Raw genomic sequence first — 6,092 nt, forward strand, 5'->3', positions numbered from 1 at the left:
TTATTTATTTATTTATTTTTAAGATTTTGTTTATTTATTTGACAGAGACAGAGCACAGGGGGAGCAGCAGGCAGAGGGAGAGGGAGAAGCAGGCTTGATGCAGGGCTCAATCCCAGGACCCTGGGATCATGACCTGAGCTGAAGGCAGACGTTTCACCACCTGAGCCACTCAGGCGCCCCTAAATGAACCTTTTAAAAAGATACTTTTTGTGTTAGTAAATCTGATAATCTGGTACATACTTTAAAACCAACTTCCCTCTCACTTCCAATTCCTTTTAACTCTTTCTGTTACTTCTGATTATTTCTTCTGGTTTTTATATCTATTATCTAAGTGCCAGGCTTGTACGGCTCATGTTAATTTTTTTTTCAGTTTTAAATTTTTACATATTGATCACCACCGAGGAATATGAAGATTTAGCTTTCCGCATTTCCACATTTTTCTGTACTGCTTTGGTGTATATCATTAATCTGCATTTACAACACTAGAACCGTGAAATGGTGAGTCAGCCTGACTCAAGATGTGTACTGTGATTACAATTCCTTTGCTAGAGATTCTGTTTTCTCCTGGGGTAATCCTTGGTTTTTTATTCATTTAATTTTCTGTTCATCTGTCATTAATTCAGTCTCCTTAATCTTTTCTTGAAATGAAAAACAATCTAAGGATTTGATTTCCCATCAAGATAAGAATACTTTCAAAAAGACTCACAGAATTCCACAGAGAATAAGTGGCTTGAAAAATGGGTGGTAGTGCGGGGAACCTGTTTAAAAGAGATTTAAGAGATGTAGCAATCAAATGTCGTGTCAGTGTCTTTTGGGGATCCTCATTCAAACAAGCCAACCAGAGACATTTTAAAATAATAGGAAATTTGAACATGATTGGGCCTTAGAACATACTGAAGAATGTCTGATTAGGTAGGATGATGGGTTATGTTTTAAAAATTCCTTATTTGCGGTGCCTGGGTGGCTCAGTGGGTTAAGCCTCTGCCTTTGGCTCAGGTTGTGATCTCAGGGTCCTGGAATCAAGCCCCGCATCGGGCTCTCTGCTCGGCGGGGAGCCTGCTTCCTCCTCTCTCTCTCTCTTCTTTCTGCGCCTACTTGTGATCTCTCTCTGTCAAATAAATAAATAAAATCTTTAAAAAAAATAAAAATTCCTTATTTGTCAGACACATGTACTAATATTTATTTATTTTTTTAAATTTACTGATTTATTTGAGAGAGAGAGAGACAGAGACAGAGAGAGCACAAGCAAGGGCAGAGGGAGAGGGACAAGCAGACTTCCCAGTGAGCAGGGAGCCCGATGTGGACCTCGATCCCAGGACCCCAAGATCATGACCTGAGCTGAAGGTAGACGGTCAACTGACTAAGCCACAGAGGCGCCCCTAAAATATCTTTTAAATATTGTTTTATTTGAGAGGGAGGCACAGATTTGAGTAGAAGAGGGGCACAGGGAGAGGGAGAGAAGCAGACTCCCCACCAAGCACAGAACTAGATGTGGGGCTCAATCTAACGACCCTGAGATCATGACCAAAAATCAAAATCAAGAGTCAGATGCTTAGCTGACTAAGCCACCCAGGTGCTCCAATTTACTAAAATATTTATGTGTGGAATAATAGTGTTTCTGGGATTTACTTTTAAAACATTAAAAAAAAAGTGGGTTTGAGAGATACACAGAAAGATTGGCAAAATATTAATAATTATTAAAGCAGTGTGGTGGGTATACCATTATATTATTCTTTCCACTCTTTGATAAGTTCAGAATTTTCCATAATAAAAAATGAAAAAAATTCACAAAGAAATGGGAGAAAGGAGGAGATAGCACAGGGCTGGCTGTGCATTTTGTGAGCTGATTACAAAAATGAAATATTTTACTTACTGGGTACTAGCCCATCTTGGAGGAGCATGGATACAGAATCCAGGCCTCTGAACCCTGCCTGTCTTCCAGGATGTTTCCAGGGAGGTAGAGCTAAGAGACCTGGAAGGAAGGTGGGCAGGTGGGACCAGGGTGAGAGCAGGGGCAGCAGGAGGGGTAGTAGGACTGGGGGGGGGGGGTGGAAGCAGGTAAGAGCCTGGGGAACACGTTGGTTGACCTCTGCCCTTTGCAGCCAGACTCCATCTGCAATCACAATAGCTTCCAGGAGCCTCTCATAGCCATGAGAAATCTTGATGTCTGTTTCCAAGGACTTATGACTCCTACTTCCCAGCTTTAATGGGATAGAATTGTGATCAAGGGCTTATGATCCCCACCTCCCAGCTTTAATACGATAGAATTCATATACACAAAATTTACCTATTTAAAGGATACTATTTTAGTGGTTTTTAGAATATGTACAAAGTTGTACAACTAACCACCTCCAATCTTAGAACATTTTCATCAGGCAAAAAGAAACCTTTATCAATTAGCAGTCACTCCCCATTCCCTCCCCACAGGCCCTGGCAACCACTAATCTGTGTTCTGTCTCTGTAGGTTTGCCTATTCTGGACATTTCATAAAACACAGGAACATAAATGTGGTTTTGGGGATTGCCTTCCTTCATTTCATGTGTTTCAGGGGTCACCCCTGTTGTAGGCTGTATCCGTACTTCATTCTTTTTTATTGCTGTAAAACAGTCCACTGTGTGTTCGTACCATATTGTATTGATTGATTGATTGACTGATCTATTTATTTTGGACATTTGGGTCATTTCCACTTTGTAGCTATTACAAATAATGTGGCTATGAACATTCATGTGTGAGTTTTCTTTTTCTTTTTCTTTTTTTTTTTTAAAGATTTTATTTATTTATTTGACAGAGAGTGAGTGAGCACAAGTAGAGGAAGCAGCAGGCAGAGGGAGAAGGAGAAGTAGGCTCCAAGGACCCTGGGATCATGACCTGAACTGAGGACAGAAACTTAATGACTGAGCCACCCAGGTACCCCCAGGTATGAATTTTTATGTGGATGTGTGTTCCCATTTCTCTTGGGTGTATTTAGGAGTAGAATTCCCGAGTCATATGGAATCCTTATGTTTAAACTTTTAAGGAACTGCCAGACTATTATCCCAAGGGGCTAAACCACTATGAGTCCTTTGACAGATGGGGAGACTGAGGCCCAGAGAAAGCAAGTGTCCCATGCAAAGCTATACACAACCCTGAGTTAGGGCAAGACAGCAGGAGCCAAGCATGTAAATGGCCACAGTCCCACCCCACTCTCACCCTGCTGCGCCCCCACCCACTTTACCCTCTCCATTCCTTGCCCACCAGCAGCAAATCCCTTCACACCAGTCCCTCCCAAAGGCTCCCTGCTACCACGTCAGGATCAAGTTCACCTCTGAGGGATGACTTACAAGTTGCCATCTGGCCCTGATGCTGCCTCATCTCATGTTTTTTTAAGCAACTCTATTGAAATCTAGTTCACATACCAGACCAGTCTCCCATTCAAAATGTCTAACCCAACATTCGTCACATTTTTTAAAAAAGGTTTTATTTATTGATTTGACAGAGAGAGACACACGGTGAGAGCGGGAACACAAGCAGGGAGCAGGTAGGAGGAGAAGCAGGCTTCCCACTGAGCAGGGAGCCCAATGTGGGGCTCTATCCCAGGACCCTGGGATCATGACCTGAGACGAAGGCAGATGCTTAACGACTGAGCCACCCAGGAGCCCCTTGCTCATCACATCTTTTTGTTCTCTACCCTCAGGGCCATGTAGGCCTTGTTCTGGTTTTGTGAAAATGCCATCACCTTTGATTTTGGGCCCTTGCACACAGTCCTCTCTGCCTGGGATAATCTTTCCTTATATATTTTCTTGGTTCTGTATATCTGTCCTTGTGATCCTTCATATCTTGAGATGATACTCCTGCTGGGAAGCCTTCCCTGACCACCCAGGCTGGTCAGATGACCTGCAGGACATTCCCACAGCCTCTCCCGGGTCACCCTGTCATGGCATGTGACACAGCAGTCTGAGGTCTTAAGGCCTGGGATTGCAGTATCTGGCAGATGGTCAGTAAATGAGTGAATAGAAAGATCTGAAAATATCTAAAACGACACCAAGCATATTGTAGAAATGCAGTAAATGTTTGCAGACTTTATTGCCTACTAGGACAGGGGCAATACCTCCCTTTGGTAACATTCCAGTTTGGGTGATTAATGGGTAAAAATTATTGTTTTCTTGACCGGTACCCCTGCCACTTTGTTCTGTTAGCAAAAGCTGGGTTTGCCTCAAAGGAATTGCCTCCATCCCACCTTCGGTCCTTACAGTTTAAGCAGGGCTAACCACTTCATAGAATTTGCATGTGACCTAAATCAGGCCTATTACCTGACTTACTGGAAAGTTTCAGAAAGGCGTGTTTTCTTTTCACTAGCCAGTGTCTCCTTGGGAAGACAGACTGCCTGAGAATAGGAGAGTTAAGGGGCGCCTGGGTGGCTCAGTTCAGGCAGCTGACTCTTGATTCTGACTCAGGTCGTGATTTTGGGGTCCCAGGATTGAACCCTGCATTGGGTTCTGTGCTAAGCGGGGAGGCTACTGTCTGCCTCTCCTTTGTCCCTCCCCCTGCTCACTCATGCTCTCTCTCTAAAATGGATCTTAAGGGGGAAAAAAAGGAATTGAGAAAGCAACTGAGTCCTGATGATATCATTGAGGACCTGGACCCAGCTAAACTTGAAGCCATCTGACCATTTTGGTTATTCGGCTGTTTACATTCCTCTTAAAAATACTGCTTAAGCCAGGTTCAGTTTCTGTCATTTGCAACTGCGGTATTTCTTACAGTTTGTAATCTTCCATGTCGTTCACTTATACATCTGCCTGTCTTATTTGGTCCTTTGAACCAAATAAAAGAATGACATAGGGCGCCTGGGTGGCTCAGTGGGTTAAGTCTCTGCCTTCGGCTCAGGTCATGATCTCAGGATCCTGGGATCGAGTCCTGCATTAGGCTCTGTGTTTGGCAGGGAGCCTGCTTCCTCTCTCTCTCTCTGCCTACTTGTGATCTCTCTCTGTCAAATAAATAAAAAATTTAAAAAAATATCAAAGAACCACATAGACTTTGCCCCAAGTGCAAGTTTACCTACTATTCTCAAATCTAAGTCTTCATTATTTTTCAGAGATGTGTCGTACATCTGACTGTCAATATTTAGACTTCCATGCATGGTACCTTCCATACCATGAACAGTAGTAAATGGACATTTCAGGTTGTCTTAAAGACGCCTGGCCCAAGTTGAACTCCAGGAAATACACACAGTAAGCGCTGTATGCTGAACTTGTGCACTGATTCTGGGAAGAGCCTGATAAACCAAACTTGGATTTTCCCTTTGATTGGCTGCTGCCAAGGACATGTGCATTTACCATCAACATGATGGCTGAGAAAAAGCTCACATGTTTTATCCACCCAACTTTGCTACAGGGAAAAAGACAAACTTTGCATGGGTGAAGAGGCAAAATGAAATGCTCTGAGATGCCTCATGGGAAGGAGGGTGATGTCACTCAATCATCAATTACTGCTTGTATGCCCATCCAACCAATATTTTTTGGTATATACCATACCACTCCCCACTTAAGTCAGGGTCCAGCAAATTGTGGACATTTTAATCTGCGGGTCTTTGTTGGTTCTGTCTGCTTGGAATGCCCTTCTACACTGCATAACTCTTCGGAGACCCAGGTCAAAGGTTAGCTCCCCTGTGAACCCTTGCTCCTTTAATATTTTGTTTAAGCAGCTATTTTAAATATCTTTTTTTTTAATTTTATTTTTTTTTTTTACAGAGAGAGTCACAGCAAGAAAGGGAACACAAGCAGAGGGAATGGGAGAGGGAGAAACAGGCTTCCTGCAGAGCAGGGAGCCTGATGCGGGGCTCGATCCCAGGATCCTGGGATCATGACCTGAGCTGAAGGCAGACTCCTAAAAACTGAGCCACCCAGGTGCCCCTAAATATTTAAAGGTCAGGCTTTCTTAGCGTGGGTCTGTAGGTCACTATGACTAGGCTTTGGAGTTCTATCAACACCCCTGTGTTATGTGGGAACTTTCTGTGTCTATTCCCATGTGCAGTACTCTGGAGGGAAAGGTCAGAGCTTCCACTGGATTCCCAAAGAGGTTCCGTGACCCAAAAAAGGGTTCAGAACCACCAATTT

Source organism: Enhydra lutris, unplaced genomic scaffold, assembly GCF_002288905.1.
Source record: "Enhydra lutris kenyoni isolate GAN:26980312 unplaced genomic scaffold, ASM228890v2 scaffoldscaffold10, whole genome shotgun sequence".
Classification (NCBI taxonomy): domain Eukaryota; kingdom Metazoa; phylum Chordata; class Mammalia; order Carnivora; family Mustelidae; genus Enhydra; species Enhydra lutris.